General features: G+C 39.2%; 1 protein-coding gene across 1 annotated transcript in view; it reads right to left on the reverse strand.

Annotated features, from left to right (window-relative positions):
- Positions 1–16,768, reverse strand: part of SYNE2 (spectrin repeat containing nuclear envelope protein 2) — a 323,992-nt gene that overhangs the window by 255,250 nt on the left and 51,974 nt on the right.

Raw genomic sequence — 16,768 nt, forward strand, 5'->3', positions numbered from 1 at the left:
CAAGGCAACAATTTACAACACATTTTCTTGCAACCAACCATACGCCAAACAAACAAGCAAGAAAGAAAAATAAATAGTACCAAGACTGAGGCCTTACTTACTGAATCAGAAAAGTGAGTTTAGAAGCTAAGTCTTAGCTAACATATCTCATAAGCACAGTACGCAAACATATCTCTACCTCAGAATTCTTTTCATTGAAGTACTTCCTCCCTGGAGAATCTACAATGTCACTATGGAAAAGAAAAAAAAAAAAAAAAACAAGAAACAGCAATTGACTGTCAAACCAGCATTCCAGGACTGAAACCACACTCTACCTCCCTACTTCTCCCCAAACTTGTCCTCATCTGTGCTTTCATCTCATGGGTTTGACGCCACCATCTTTTATCAGCCCCAGGTACAGCCTTTTGCCAAATCCTGCCAACTTTGCCTCCACGTGCCTCTGGCATATGCACTTCCTTCTCTACATCTGACGGCCCTCCTGCCCCGTCAGCTCTGCTGCAGACCGCAGCCATGGCCAATCACGTCGGCTCTGCTCCCTTCAATCTATTCTGCACTTCAACTAGCAAATCTGCCCACAGCATCTTTTCCACCTTCGGATGGTTTCTCTCTGCTCTGAGGGTCAAAAGAAGAACAGCCTATGAAGCCCTGCCTGGTTCACCCACAGCATCTCTCCAGCTTCAGCACATATTAACACTACCCTTCCCCGGAGCCCAGTGCTCCAGACACTCCATCTTCCTCCAGGACCTCTAGAAGTTATGGTCCTCCTGCCACACCTGTTTGTACCACCCTCCCCTGGTGGGTCAGAGGTTAAAGCGTCTGCCTGCAATGTGGGAGACCTGGGTTCGATCCCTGGGTTGGGAAGATCCCCTGGAGAAGGAAATGGCAACCTACTCCAGTATTCTTGTCTGGAGAAGCCCATGGACGGAGGAGCCTGGTGGGCTACAGTCCACGGGGTTGCAAAGAGTCAGACACAACTGAGCTACTTCACTTTCTTTCTTTCCCCTTCACGTACATAACTTCTAATTACACTTAGGGCTCAGCTCAATAGTTGCATCCCAAAGGAAACCTAAGCCAATTTGTCTTCCTCTACTACTTAAGCACTTGCCTCAACTTATAATCACTGACAAGATTAAGAGCATGGACTCTAGAGCCAGACTACCTGAGTTTGATCCATATTTGCCATACATACAAGCTGTGAGCCTCAGCCTTCTCATCTGCAAAATGGGGATAGCAGTGCCTACCTCAGAGTTGTTAAGAGGATTAAACACTTGTTATGTAGATCAGAGATTAACAACTGATACCCCCAAAGACCAAATGTAGCCTATTGCCTATTTTTGTAAATAAAGTTATTTTGGAACACAGACACATTCATTTACTTACGTATTGTCTGTAGCTACGTTCATGCTAAAATGGCAAGTTGCATAGTTGCGGCAGAGACCATACAGATCTCCAAGTTAAATATTTACTACTTTGTTCTTTACAAAAAAAGTCTACCAATCCTTGGCCCAGATTATGCGCGAGCTATACAAATGAATATTAGCTACAACATGGATGAATGTTGAAATCATTATGCTAACTGAAAGAAGCCATCACAAAATACCACATAGTATATGATCCCATTTGTATGAAACATCCAGAATAGGACAATCTACAGACACAGAAAGTAGATCAGTGTTTGTTCAGGGCTGATACCAGGAGGAGGAGAAGGTTTTGGAATAATATTGAAAGGGTATGGGGTTTCTTTGGGGGCGGGGGGATGATAAAAACATTCTAAAATTAAGCGTGATGGTTGCACAACTTTGTGAGTATACTAAAAATGACTGAATTGTACACTATAAGTGGGTGAGCTGCATGGTATGTGAACCACATGTTGAATTATAGCTCTATAATGCTGTTACCCCCCAAATAGCAGCTAAGACCTGTGAAATTCTTTGATTACTATCTGCTTCCTCATTAGCCTGTGGGCCCCAGGAGAGCAAAGGCCAACCCTGATTTTGCTCCTCATCTTGCGTGCAGTACGTACCCCAGTGCATTTCATGTTGTTCGGATTCAAAAAGTATTTGTTGGTTATCTGGCTGGAAGGTGCGAGTGGGGCTTTGCTGCTATTTTCCCCCAGTCAATCCAGAGATTTAAGGTCTTAGTTGGCTGGGAAACGCTGTGACACAGAGCAAGGAATTTCTGCTCTGGGCCTTAGCATGTAGGATCCAGCCAGGTCGTGTAGCCACATGAGGCAACCGCGCCCTCATGCAAACACCTGAGACCTTCACACTGAGGCTTTTGTTTCCAGCCACACGGAACACAGCTCCTGGCTCTCTGCAAAAACAAACTTTGCACTTCCAGCACATGAAAATGAGCCCGCAATGCAGATGGCGTGCCTAGGATCTGGGGTGCTTTTTGCTTCTCTTCTTTCCTACCCTCTTCTGACTCACCTGGGTTGCTCAATAAAAAATATCTGTGGAATGAATAAATCAAAGAGACGACTCCATTTCTTTTAACACATATTTCTCACTCCCTACTACTTTTTAACAACCACATTAACACTGTGAGCACTTTTCTTCTGAAAATCACCTTCCTCTGAAGGTGTGAGCCTGAACATCTTCCATTTGAGCCAGCAGTCCAAATACCTCTGACTTCTGAGTTCAAAAGAGCCAGACTGAGCTAAAGAGATGGTGCTGTGGTTACAAATTTAGGATTCTTACACTTTTGAATGTCAGCTAATCAACTGGAGGTCAGAGGTTAAGTGCAGGGTTCTATGCCCCAATTCCCAGAGATTCTGACTGAGAGGGATCACACAGCTCACGCTGAGAAACCCCTCGCTAAAGTAATTAGATGGGTTTATACGTGTGACTTATTCTTGAAAAAAATACAAGGGAACAGGAAGGACCTAGAAAAAATAGTAATGAAATAATAAACTCTGAGATGTTAACATAATGAATTAATAACTCAAATATAAATCTATTCTAATTTATGGGGATCCTAAGACACACCTCAAGAGACTCAGAAGGCATGCTATGTCCAGGAATAAGTAGGACTCAAGGGTAAGGAACAACGAGACTATTTCCTTAAAGTTTCTGGGAATGGTAACCCACTCCAGTATTCTTCCCTGGAGAATCCCATGGATAGAGGAGCCTGGCAGGCTACTGTCCAGGGGATCCCAGAGATCGGACATGACTGAGCAACTAACATTTCATTTTCATTTCTAGTCAAGTGCTCAGGCAGGCATTCTGTAAATGAGAAAACTGTAGATTCAAAAGATGAAGGATTTGTAGCCACTCATGCAATAAGCATTTATTGAAAATCTACTATGTCCTGGATCCTGTGCTCTAGATGTCACATCTGGCTGAAAGAGAAATTCAAATCCAGATGCATCTGATATCAAAATCCATGTTCTTTTCATGATAATTAAAAATCAGCTGAAATGCCAGATCTATGTCTCCTCCAGCTATCACCCTATTTCTCTCCTCCCCTTCAAACCCAAACTTCTTGAAAGAATTGTCTACCCTGGCTATCTTCACTTCCTCACCTACCACTCACTTCTCAACCCACCAAAATCTGGCATCTACCCCTGCCTCTCCACTTAGTTCTCAGCTGGGCCACTTATAATATGCCCACTGCTAACCTCATGGGTACTGGTCAGTATTTTTTTGGACTCCTGAAACTTTTGATACTATTTACTACCCCCTCCTTCATGAAATAGTCTCTTAGGATTCCATGCTACCACACTCAGCTGGTTTTCTTTCTGCTTCTCTGGACACCCCTTCCAAGCTCTACTATGTGTTTGTTTGGCTTCTTTCATCTCTGGAATGTTCGGTCTAGGCCCTTCTTCTCTTTCTCTAGGTTCTGTCATCTACTCCCACGGAACAAATTACCATTTATACACTCATCACTTCCACACCTTTACCTTCAGCCCAGGTGTCCATTTCTCCTGAGCTGTGTGCATGTTTACCCCACTATCTTCTGGGTACCCCACTTAATTATTTCAGGGACACACTTCAAACTCAACATTTCCAGAACTGAGTTACCATCTCCACCAACTCCCTCTCCCATCAAAGTTGTTCTGCGTCTTTTCCCCAGTAAATGGTTCCATCGTCTGTTCGTTTGCTAAAGAATAAACCTGAGTCACCTTTGATACCTGCTACTCCCTTCCTTTCCCACACCCACTCAATCAAAAAGCCCTGATAATTATCTCAACAAAACTGAAATAAAGTAAACATTTTCTCATATGACATCCCTTATATGTGGATGCTAAATAAAAAAGAGTGGGTACAAATGAGCTTATTTACAAAATAGAAGTAGAGTCATGGATATAAAAAGCAAATGTATGGTTACCAGGGCATGAAGGGGAAGGAATAAATTGGGAGATTGGAATTGGCATACACACACTATTATATATAAAATAGATAAGTAATAAGGACATACTGTATAGCTCAGGGAACTCTACTCAATACTCTGTAATGGCCTATATGGGAAAAGAATCTAAAAAAAAAGAAAGAGAGAGAGAGTAGATACATGTATATGTAGAACTGATTCCTGCTGGCTTCCCAGCTGGCTCAGATGGTAAAGCGTCTACCTGCAATTTGGGAGACCCAGATTCGATCCTGGGTTGGGAAGATCCTCTGGAAAAGGAAACAGCAACCCACTCCAGTACTCTAGCCTGGGAAATTCCATGGACGGAAGAGCCTGGTAGGCTACAGTCTATGGTTGCAAAGAGTCAGACATGACTGAGCGACTTCACACTTTCACTATAACTGATTCACTTTGCTGTACACCTGAAACTAACACAACATTGTAAATCAAATATACTCCAATAAAAATTTTAAAAATAAATAAAATAAAAAATTTAAAAATTCAAAGCTCTGAAAATTGGGCCTATTAGATATCTCTGGGTACCCATTTCTATCTGCACTAGCGCCTCCTAGATCAGGACATCATTATGTCTCAGTTAGACTGCGGTAACAGACTCCACTGGTCTTCCTCTTCACATTCCACCCCACATGACCACACCCCACAGCTCTCCCTAGGTGATTTCTACATCACCAGTTCTGAATAAGCTTCTACTCAGAATGCTTCTGTTGCCTTCTCTTGGTCTTAAGAAAAATGTCAAACCTCTATACGCTTACATGACCTCAGTTTTTAAAAAAATTTAGCGTCTTTATTGAATTTGTTACAATATTGCTTCTGTTTTATGCTTTGGTTTTTTGGCTGAAGGCACGTGGGATCCTAGCTCCTCAACCAGGGAACCAACCTGCACCCCCTGCGTTGGAAGGCAAAGCCTTAACCACTGGACCACCAGGGAAGCCCCTACGTGACTTCATCTTTTCACACTCTCCTTCAAACTCCAAACTTCAGACTCACTGAACATCCATTTCCTTGAATGTGCCATGTTCAGACATCTTCTGGCTTTGATACGCTGTCACCACTGCCTGAAACCCTCTTTCCATCTTCAGCCTTCTCATCTGTTAACATGTTAGGTCTAAGCTTAGAAACCACTTCCTACGGGAAGCTCTCCCTGATCCTCAAGTCTGAGGGAGGTGTTCTTACTCTGAACTTCTACAGCACCATGCCACCTTCCTCCTGTAGTACACATCATACTATACTGCCGAGAGACTGGTCTGTATCTTTGTTGCAGGATGGCAAAAGCTATGTACCATTCCCTGTGCTCAGTATAGTGTCTTATACATCACAAGCATTTAAAAAGATAACTTGCTTAGTAACAAATAAATGAATGAATGGGGCCCTAGGGAAAAAAAAAAAACAACCTATACTTAAGAAAAGCATAACCATTAATGGAGTAGCATCTCTTACTTTTAAAAAATCCTATGTTTTCTTTCAACAAGTACCTGATATCATCCAAATCTCTTGAAATGTTAAGTCACTGTTTCTGTTTGCTCACCTCTCATTTTCTCCTTAACTCACTCCAGTCAGGCCTCCACCTCACCACCTGAGTAGAGCAAATGTGTTTGAGCCACCAACTGACACCATGAGCCCAAATCCAGGGGCCATTTGTCTACTCAACACAGTTGACCATCCCCTCTTCTTGAAATATCTTCACGGAGGGGTTTCCAGCCCACCAGCTTGCCTAGTTTTCCTTCTTTGGCTTTGACCAATCCTCAGTGTTCTTTGCCTGCTCCTCCCTCTTCTGTTTGACCTCTGAACACCACAGGACCTAAAAGGGCTGTAGCTCCACAGGTGATCTCAGTCTGTGGCTTTAAATATAAGTACACCAGCCATATGCTGATAGCTGTCAAGTCTCTAGAACTCTGAGTCCTGATATCCAGTTATCTACTAGACATCTCCATTTGGATATCAAATAAGCATCTCATATCTATCGTGGCAAAAATCAATGCTTGATTTCCCCCAAAAGTTGTTTATCCACCAAACTTCTTCATCATAATAAATTATATAACCAACTGCTCAACTGCTCAAGGCAAAAATTTAGAAATTACCCTTAATTTATCCTATAATTCACCCCCACACATCCCAACATTCACAAATATCCTTTGGGGAAAAAAAAACAAAAAAAAATACAGGGTTCTTCATCCCATTGCTTCCACCCTGGTCCAAATTCTATATCTCACCATGGCTACAACAAAACTGGCTTTCCTGTTTCCCCTCCCACTCCCAGATAATCCCCTCTCCACCCAGCAACCAGAATGATCTTTTGGAAAATGTACATCAGATCATGTTACTCCCTTCATTAAAATTTTCCAAAGGTTTCCCTTCCACACATCTTAACCTTAGAGCTGACGAATCCCTGCCTGACCAAGCTCTGCTTTGCCTTGCTCTCCAATACCAATCACACTGCCCCTCGTCCACCACAATCCAACCACACCAGGCTCCCCTGGCTCCACAAATTCACCAGGTTTGTTTCTGCTTTTGAGCTTTTCCTTGAGTTATTGCCTCAGACTAGAATGTTCTTCCCCAGTTCTTTGCAGAGCAGCTCCATCATGTCATTCAATCTCTCCTTACGTGTCTTCTCCTTCTCTGACAACCTGATCTAAAGAAGACACCCAAACAACAATTACATAAATCCATTTTTAATAGTTGATATTTTTTGTTAATTATTTATTGTCTCTCCAATTGAAATGCAAGCATCATGGACACATGAAGTTTGTTGGAGTCATTCACCTCAATAATCTCGCAACCCAAAAGAGTGCTTGATTTTAAAAAAAATAGTGCTTGATACAAGTGGGGTTTCAAGGAACACAAATTGCATGAATATATTAACGAATAGATTGACCTGTATTCATAAAAACTGTAATTATGCAATGAAGCAGTTCACTGCGAATTCACCTGTACTTGTGAAACATTTTGTTTTGAAGACATCAAACCACCCTGGAAGTTCTGCCAAGTAAACATTCAAACTGAGGTAGACGGAGGCACAGAGCAGAACTGGTTCCCACTATAAACATCCTTAACTGAAGACAGGGCCAACAATGCCAACGTTTTGCAAAGATCTTACATGTTACTCAAATTTGAGAAGGGCCACGTGTTCTATATTTGAACCAAGTGCCTTTGACTGTGTAGCATTTCACTGCCCATAACTGGCAGTCCTCTGTGTAGCAAAGGCTGAAAGGACCAAAGCAAAACCGGAGGGTGCTGCCGCACCCCACAGGCAGACAGCCAGTGTGTGCAGCTACTCTTCTCCCTTTTCTTCCCATGCTCATTCACCACGTGTCACTTCAAAGACCATGAATGACCAGGAGAGACTGACCAGGAGAGACTGTCCACCAGACTCTCATCTCTCTCCTGTACAGATACACACATTGAGAACGTCACTCACTGCCTTTCTTTCTGTAATAAATCATTCATAGCCTTTATCTATCATTTTTAAATGACTTTAAAAATACCTGGTGGTTACCAGTCAACTTCACTTCCCATACATACTGAGAACAACAAACATCAGTTAGCTTTTACCAAGTTTCTCTGCTGAACGTTCTAGAAAAATGGAACCGTTTGGAAGAATTATAATCACCAGTGATGAAACCAGATGAGGGAAGTAATCCCTTGAAGAGGCACATTTACAGTGACCTCCAATGTTTTAGAGTATAAAATCACACACTAAAACCACTAAGTGGTTGTAAATTAATCTCTCATATTTATTTCAAACTTTACCATTTCCTAAGGGGAAATCATTTTGAGTTTTATGTCTTCTAACATACTACTTCAAGCTCCGAATAAGTACACCCCCTCCCAAGACACAGACATACACAAATGCTCAGAAAAAAATCTTGTATCTCCCATGGGACTAATTAAAAAGGATTCTGATTCCTATAAGAAATGAATGAGATCTTTGTTAACCTACTTTAACAAGACTCTTAAATGACCCTGGATTTATCTTGCCCTACTTTTCAAAATGTAACTGACCCAGAATAAAGTAAGCTTATCCCCAAACTCCTGGCAAAAACAGAACCAAAGTTCCCAGAAGACGAAACAGTATATACCACTAAGGGGTGCCAGTGGAGGGGGGGAAAGGGACCTTTCCCTGAAAAACACTGTCCACTGCAAACACTACTTCTTACAGAGTTATTGTGTTTTTCATTTAATTGAAATATTTTTAAGATTATGAAGCTTTACAATATGGAGGTTAATAATCCTCCAAAAAAGAAGAAAAAAAAAAACATAGCAAAAGATCTCAGCTATTATGATTTCAGGAATTTTCTGGAAGGTTTTTTGTCGAAACAGTCCAGCACTGATAGCTGATGAAGGACTATAACTTAATTAATTTCTCTGGGTGTAATAGTCATCTAATTGGCAAAAAAAAAAAAAAAGAAAGAAAGCCAGAGATAATTTGCTTCTATTCATAATAATGAAGCGGTGTGCCTTGGTTAGAGGAGCAAAAATATTGTCTGCACATTTCTTACCCTTCATTCATCAGTTCCATCAAAATCCCACAGTGGGGACCTGAGTGCAAAAGGGCAGAAATTCTACTCAAAAGCATTTTATTCAATCTACTCCTCTTTCTCAGACTTCACACAGCTTCATTTACTCACTGTCATAAGGCTGAATAGAATTTCTCTCAGAAACACGATACTAAAACACTATTGAGCCCTTAAACATCACATACACACCTTACTGCCTTGTTTCTAAGGAAATCTATATTTCTATCCTGTCTAATTTTCCTGAACACAGAACAATTCTTCAAATTCAGGGTACTTTATATATATATTTTCCTTCTAAATTAAATTTTTACTTTATATTGGAATATAGCTGATTTACATTAGTGTTTTAGTTTCAGGTATACAGCAAAGTGATTCAGTTATACATGCATCCATCCTTTTCCAGCTTCTTTTTGCATATAGGTTATTACAGAATATTGAGTTTCCTGTGCTATACAGTAGGTCTTTGTTGATTATCTTTTTTATGTATAGTAATGAGTGTATATTAATCCCAGACTCCTTATCTATACTTTTATATTGGAATGGCTACTCATTTTTTCATTACACAGTTGTTTATTAAAAGCCTAAAACATGTCAGAAATTTCACTGTCAATAAAGATACAAGATTTCCTATGCAGGGTACCTAACACACCCTTAGAGGAACTCAGATGGCTGATTAGAACAAGTGATGTCAAAAGACAAAAGGAAACTCCAGGATAAGAAACAATTACAGAGGATTCAGCAGGAAAAACTCCAGCGAAGTTCTTATTTATATTATTTGTTGATGTCACTTTCTCCTGACATCAATAGGCAAAAGCACAGCTTGGCTACACATCTCTGGAAGGTGTTCAGTCTGTTCATCTTTGCAGCCTTAACATCCTACCTATGGTTGGCATCCAGTATTTACTGAACAACTGAATAAAATTCAACATCACACAATTATGCTTGTAATCTACCCCAATGAACATAAATATTTTATAATATTATTAAAAATTATACTTAAATTGAAAGCCACCCTTCAGACGGATACTCAGTAAATCATGAATAAATTAGAGTAATAACTATAGAGACTCACATTTCACTGCTCAGTCCACAAAGCAATGTCTACTCAGAAGGCACAAAGGGCTTTTCAATCTTTTAAAGTATGTCATCTGGAAGATAACAGCACTAAACAAAACATATGAGCACTGTTTGAAACAACACAGTAAGTTGGCTAAACGTGGTTTTATACAGGTTCACGCAGAGGATTAACCATCCACCAGCATTTTAGCAGGACTGCATGGAAGTTAATTCCTCATATGGTGCAAAGGTAATAGCATACACACTCCTTCCTAGTCCTTTGTCTAATTGATGATGATATTCTGTATTTGAAAACTGTTGTTCTAATGAGGTATCATGGGCCGACCTCATTTTTCAAAACAAAATAATGTGCTCGAGGTACATAAATTTCTTGTGTTCTTTTATGGCCCCCAAATTATCATATTTATGTGTTAAAAAGAAAACTTAAATATGAAATATATTAATTCTCCAAAATAATTCAAAATTGTCACAGCTGCCACTTAAAATATCACAAGATGAGTCAGCCTAGTCAGTCAATTTCACTTTTTTTTTGAAGTATAGCTGATTTAAAATATTGTGTTAAATTCCAGGTGTCAGTTTCACTCACTATTAATTTGACTTTCAAGTGGGTCCTCTACCTATGTTATGCTTTTAAGCTTTCCACGACATAGGAAGTTCTCAAGAAAGAGTTTCTTTGAAAACAGGATCTTTTACCTGCAACAATTTATTTTAAATACATTGATATAAAACAGTACTTAATGGTCTTATTATGTGATGCTATTATAATAGTGAAAACACACTAAATTAAAAGGGAGGTCTTTGGACATTTTAGTTGCTACTGCTTTATTTTAAGCAGCTCAGCTTCTAACTTTGGCTCTTCTCCATCTTATTATCCATAGTCAATATTTGCAGAGTCATATTATATTATATATTATAATTACATAGTCCAACTAACAGTTTATCTGTCCCATCCTTTCCTACTCACTGCTGTCACTTGAATCCAAGCCAATATTACCCAACACCCAGATATTTGCAAAACTTTTTTTTACTTAATTTTTATTGGATTACAGTTGCTTTACAGTGTTGTGTTACTTTCTTGCTAAACAGCTAAATGAATTGTCATACCCCTACATTTATCCACTCTTTGTTAGATTTCCTTCCCATTTAGGTCACCACAGAGTACTGAGTAGAACTCTCTAGTCAGTTTCTCCAACTTCACTTTCTCATCCCTCTCAAGTCTTCCCACACCTCAAAGTCAGATTAGTCTCCTAAAGCACAATTCTCACCATGGACCCTGTCCTCTCCTTCTCAAGACCCATAACTACCTGCTACCTAAAAGCATAATCCTCAAACTTCTTAGCTTAAATTCAACTCCCTCCAGAATCTTCATCTCAGAAATGCTACTGAAGGGATTCCTCCTTTCATCTCAAAATTAAACAGAATAGCAAAGAAAATTCCATACAACTTGAAAACTTGGTGGTATTATTCAACTTTACCCCTTACTGCTTCTATAATCATATCTGCCCGATACATCAAAGAATTATCCTCTGACCATAACTTTCCCCACCTGACAAGCTTAGTAGAGATGTTATTTCAGACAAAAAAAAAAGTAGTTACTATTCTCTTAGGACAGAGAAGGCAATGGCAACCCACTCCAGTACTCTTGCCTGGAAAATCCCATGGACAGAGGGGCCTGGTAGGCTGTAGTCCATGGGGTCACTAGGAGTCGGACACGATTGAGCGACTTCACTTTCGCTTTTCACTTTCATGCATTGGAGAAGGAAATGGCAACCCACTCCAGTACTCTTGCCTGGAAAATCCCATGGACAGAGGGGCCTGGTAGGCTGCAGTCCATGGGGTCAGTAGGAGTCGGACACGACTGAAGCGACTTAGCAGCAGCAGCAGCATTCTCTTAGGATAAAAGGGAAGGAAGCACCTATCATTTTTGCCAAGAAAGAAATCCAATGGAAAGGTATAAAGAAATTCTGTAATGGAAACTTCAGTTAAGCAAATAGCAGCCATTTATTTCTCATTTTAAATAGCTTGAACTTTCATATATATAATTTATTTCAAATGTGCACCATCCATAGCAGCACAAAATGCACTAAACTAAAATAAATTCCATTTTTTTACATTAATCAAATTCATAAATCCTCAAACTCACAAATTCCATTTCCTTTTCGTCCCCAAAAGCCAACTGTTTCAATGCTGTCATCCTCATTACACTAAGAAAACAAAAATCTCTCTTTACAAAAAGGACCCTTAAAAAAAAATCCCTCCATAAAGACATTTTCTCAAAGATCACACAAACGATGAACAAAGAGAAAGACAAAGTTGCTTGTTTATTGTCCAAAGTTGCTTGTTTATTGTCCTGCTCTATGAATTTCAGCAAGGCACTGCCTGATTCCCTAGGTCTGATGCCTTGTTGGCCCTGAACACATAAGATACCTGTTTTCATAGCATATCAACAATGATTCACCACATTTCAATGCAGACATTTTAATCTTTCCTTGAGCATATGATTTGCAGGCAAGGTGTGGCAGTAATTGTCTCATCTTATGTAAGTTTTTGGTTAAAATAAAACAGGCATTGTTAGTTAAATAGGCCTCTTTCTTCCTTTTAAAAAGGCTCTGAAATTGAGGAGGAAAACTTTCTTATGAGCAGTCATCCTGAGACGCTCATTTTACATAAAATCTCTTTTTCCTATTACTCCAAGGATCATTAAGCACGTGTGAATTTTGTGAAATACAAGTCAGCTTACAGAGTGGACAGAGCTGAATGCTTTTAAGACTACTGCCAACAGCCTGCAGTTTGGAAGTAACTAATGTTCATAAAGTTATGTATCAATTTTTTGTCTACATAGCTAACAATCCTGCAATGAAACCAAAGTTACTGTCAGAAGTACATACAAGTTCTTTCCTTCCTTCTTCTCTTTCTCCTTGCTTTCTTTCTCTCTTTCAACAAGAAAGAATTCAGGCCAGAAAAATCATTGTAAATCTGCTAATAACAATATAGAACTTGACTTTGGGACACCCATTCATTTCACAGTTAAGCCTTCATTCTACAGTCACGGGAACTCCTCGGTTGAGGGTACGTAGCTAATGTGAGCAGCTCTTGTTCTGTGTAAAGGCAACTACATTATAGTATTGGCTTTCCACCTCTCCCCCTATAGAGCAATATACCCAGCTCTACATTCCTCTAGAGAGACCATGAAGGCAAATCATTCACACTAGCAGCGCATGTATACCACATTTCCACTGCCAAACAGCCCACACTCATCTCCTATTGTAAAACAAACTGTAATAACCAAATTTTATTAAAAACATGCTATAGGAAACACTCACTTACCAGTAATTTGTTAATTATTTTGAGCTATTTGTGAACCTGAGAACCTGTGAACCTGTTACTTTAAAATGCCCATCCATATTCAGGATGTGAAAGATAGCTATAAATTTTTAAAAAATAAAAGTTCGCTATGGGTTGACTAAAATGAAGCTAAGATTTATGTGCACTTTCCAAAGAAAGTTGTTAGGAAAATTCCCTCTTTCAGATTGTTCTCTGAACTGTGTCAGAGTGGGTGTGGTGCAGTGGAAAGAGAGCTACCCTCCAGGTCAAAACCTAGCTCTGCTGCTCACTAGCTGCATGACCCTGGGAGAGTAATTCCACCTTTGTGAGCCACAGCTTCCTTCCCTGTATCTGGAAGATAAAATATCTACCTTACAATGTGGGTGTGAGGATCAAGTGAGATAATGTACAAAAGGGTGCTGTGTAAACTAGAGTATGCTACATAAAACTCTGCAGTGGGGAAGAAAGCATTTTTAAATATAACATTTATAAGATAAACACTACAATAAGTGCTAAAGTAGGTGCTATGGGAGAAAGGAGAAGCGTAAATCTTAGCCAGAGGAAGAGTGGGGCTTGTGGAGGAAGCCGAGTCTGGCTAAGTTTGGGATGGACAGGGACACAGCAGGACTGGATGAGCTGGACTCTTGCAGGAGGAGATGGCAGGGGAGCAACACCACCTTAACAAAAGCACACAAGCAGTAGGTGGGGTGGTGCAGGTCCGACTCCTCAGGGGCCTGTGGGACTGGAGAATAGGGTGCTTGCAGGAGATGAGGGCACAGGGAAAGGCGCACAGCAAACAGTCTGTGTGAGCCACACCACCAAGTTTAGACTTTATTGTACATGTGACGCGAAGCCACTGAATTGTTGTTGTTGTTCAGCCTCTAAGTCATGTCCGCCTCTTTGTGACCCCACGGACTGCAGCACACCAGGCTCCTCTGACCTCCACTATTTCCCAGAGTTGAATAGAAATGTCAAAACAAAACAAAACACAAGTCAATGAAAACCAGACTTCTGGCTTACAATTTCTTCCTGTCCAGCACACAGGTTCTACTCTAGCCTTGTGCTCCTGCACAAAAATCCTTTGGAACAAAGACTTTAACTGCAATAAATACAAAGAAATTATGATGCATCTACTGAGTTCCTACTCTGTATCTGGCAGGCACTGTGCTAAGCCTGCATAAGGTTCATCCTCAAAGCACAGGGGCAAGATAGGCATTATCACCCATATTCTAAATATGAGGAAACGGAGACTCAAAAAAGATAAAGTCTCTTATCTAAGAACTGGTAAGAGTCAGAGCCAGCATTTGAAATTAGGTTTACCTTTAGAAGTCTGCGCCCTATGACTGCTTTCAGCCAACTCCACCACTACTGCCACAACTGGCAACAAGTCTGATCTTTTCCTATGAGTTTATATGTTCGATTGGTTATTTTTGAAGTTTTATTGACTTCCAACACTATATTAGCTCCTGTTACATAACATAGTAATTAAATATTTCTAAAAGTTTCAAAAGGACCACTAAATTAAGTCTAGTTGAGGAGCCTAGTAGGCTACAGTCCATGGGGTTGCAAAGAGTCCGACACGACTGAGCGACTTCACTTTCACTTTCACATGGTCTAAGATAAATAAGTATCAGAGGTGTAATGTACATGATAAATATAACTAACACTATTCTATGGTACATATTGAAAGTGGCTAAGAGAGTAAATTCTATGTGTTCTCACCAAATAGAACTAAATTTCTATTTCTTTGATTTCGCATCTATATGAGATGATGGATGTTCACTAACCTGTGATATTCATTTCATGATGTATGTAAGTCAAATCATTAGGCTGTATACCCTCAACTCATACAGTGCTGTACATCAATTATATCTCAATAAAACCGGAAGGAAAAAAACATAAATATCAGGATCAATTGATTCAGGAAAAAGAACAAAACTGGATTTACCTGACCATTTATTGATGCACTATCTTCCTGACACGTTTTAGGTCACATGAGTTATTGTTACTTACATCAGAAACAAACAAGAACATTGGGTTTTTTCAGATAAATGAAAAATTGGTTCCAACTACTGATGAAGAGTATATGACACTATAAAAATGTACATATTGAGACTTTAAAAAATTTTTACTTTAAGTACTCAACATATTATGTTTCTGAGCCTATACAAATTATACAGTGTTTATTTTTAAAAGCCCTTGACCCCTAAAGTCAAGAAGGTAATCATGCAAAACACATTTTTAATTAAAAAGAGATATCAAAGGAAAGTCTTTCGGGGACTTGATCATACATGATTCAAATAAATATAATGCAAGCATGGCAACTATAGTTAACAATACTTTATTTTACATATTTAAAAGTTGCTAAGAGAGTAAATCTTAAAAGTCCTCATCACAAGAACAAAATTCTGCAACTATGTACGATGACAGATGTTAATTAGACTTATTTTGGTGATTATTTCACAAGGTAAACAAATATTGAATTTTGTTATATTGTACACCTGAAACTGATACATTGTTGTATGTCTATTATATTTTGATTTTCGAATAATAAACTCAAAATTTAAAAAAACAAGTGACTCAAACCTGTGGCTATGGCTTCTAAGTAACATTCTAAGAATGTTACATAATACTGTCAATAATCTTTATACTACTTTAAAACACAGAGTTACATAAATATTTTCAAAGACTTGCTGTAGCCTTATTTTTTCTACACTAGCTAACTTTACTCAGCTTCAAGATTTGCAACAAAGATAGAGTCTAGTGATTAAGGAATTTTCAAAATCATAACAAAGATTGCCAAGAAGCATTAAAAAAATACAGACAGTACTCGCATAAATTCACATATAATTCATGTGACTGAAAGTTCATTCACTTTTAGCATTACTGTTATTCCTTTTTATTAGGACAAAAATAGCATATTACATTTAAAAGAGGATTTACAATAAGATGAAAACTAAATGTAAACAATGACAACGAACTATGATTAAGTATTTAATTTTCATTGCAAAAAAAACACATGCACTGAAGAGTAAAAAACCAAAATACCAAATTCCTTTTAGGTATTCCTTGTTTTCCTAAGCAATAAAGATATTGAGATAGCAATAAAGATACTGCAGTATACTTAAAGCTTCTACAAATGGAAAAATGCAGACATATGTATATATTTTGGGCTTTCCTGGTGGCTCAGACAGTAAAGAATCCGCCTGCAATGAAGGAGACCAGGGTTTGATCCTTAGGTCAGGAAGATCCCCTGGAGAAGGGAAAGGCTATGCACTCTCTAGGCTATTTTTGCCTAGAGAATTCTATGGACAGAGAAGCCTAGAAGGCTACAGTCCATGAGATTGCAAAGAGTCAGACACGACTGAGCGACTAACACAACAACATGTATAGATTTTACCATAAGAGAGACAGAAAGCCATACAATTTGTGAACAGATGACAGCGAGGTTTCCATAGGTGCCATGGGGTTACCCCAACCAATCT

Source organism: Capra hircus, chromosome 10 (genome assembly GCF_001704415.2).
Source record: "Capra hircus breed San Clemente chromosome 10, ASM170441v1, whole genome shotgun sequence".
Classification (NCBI taxonomy): domain Eukaryota; kingdom Metazoa; phylum Chordata; class Mammalia; order Artiodactyla; family Bovidae; genus Capra; species Capra hircus.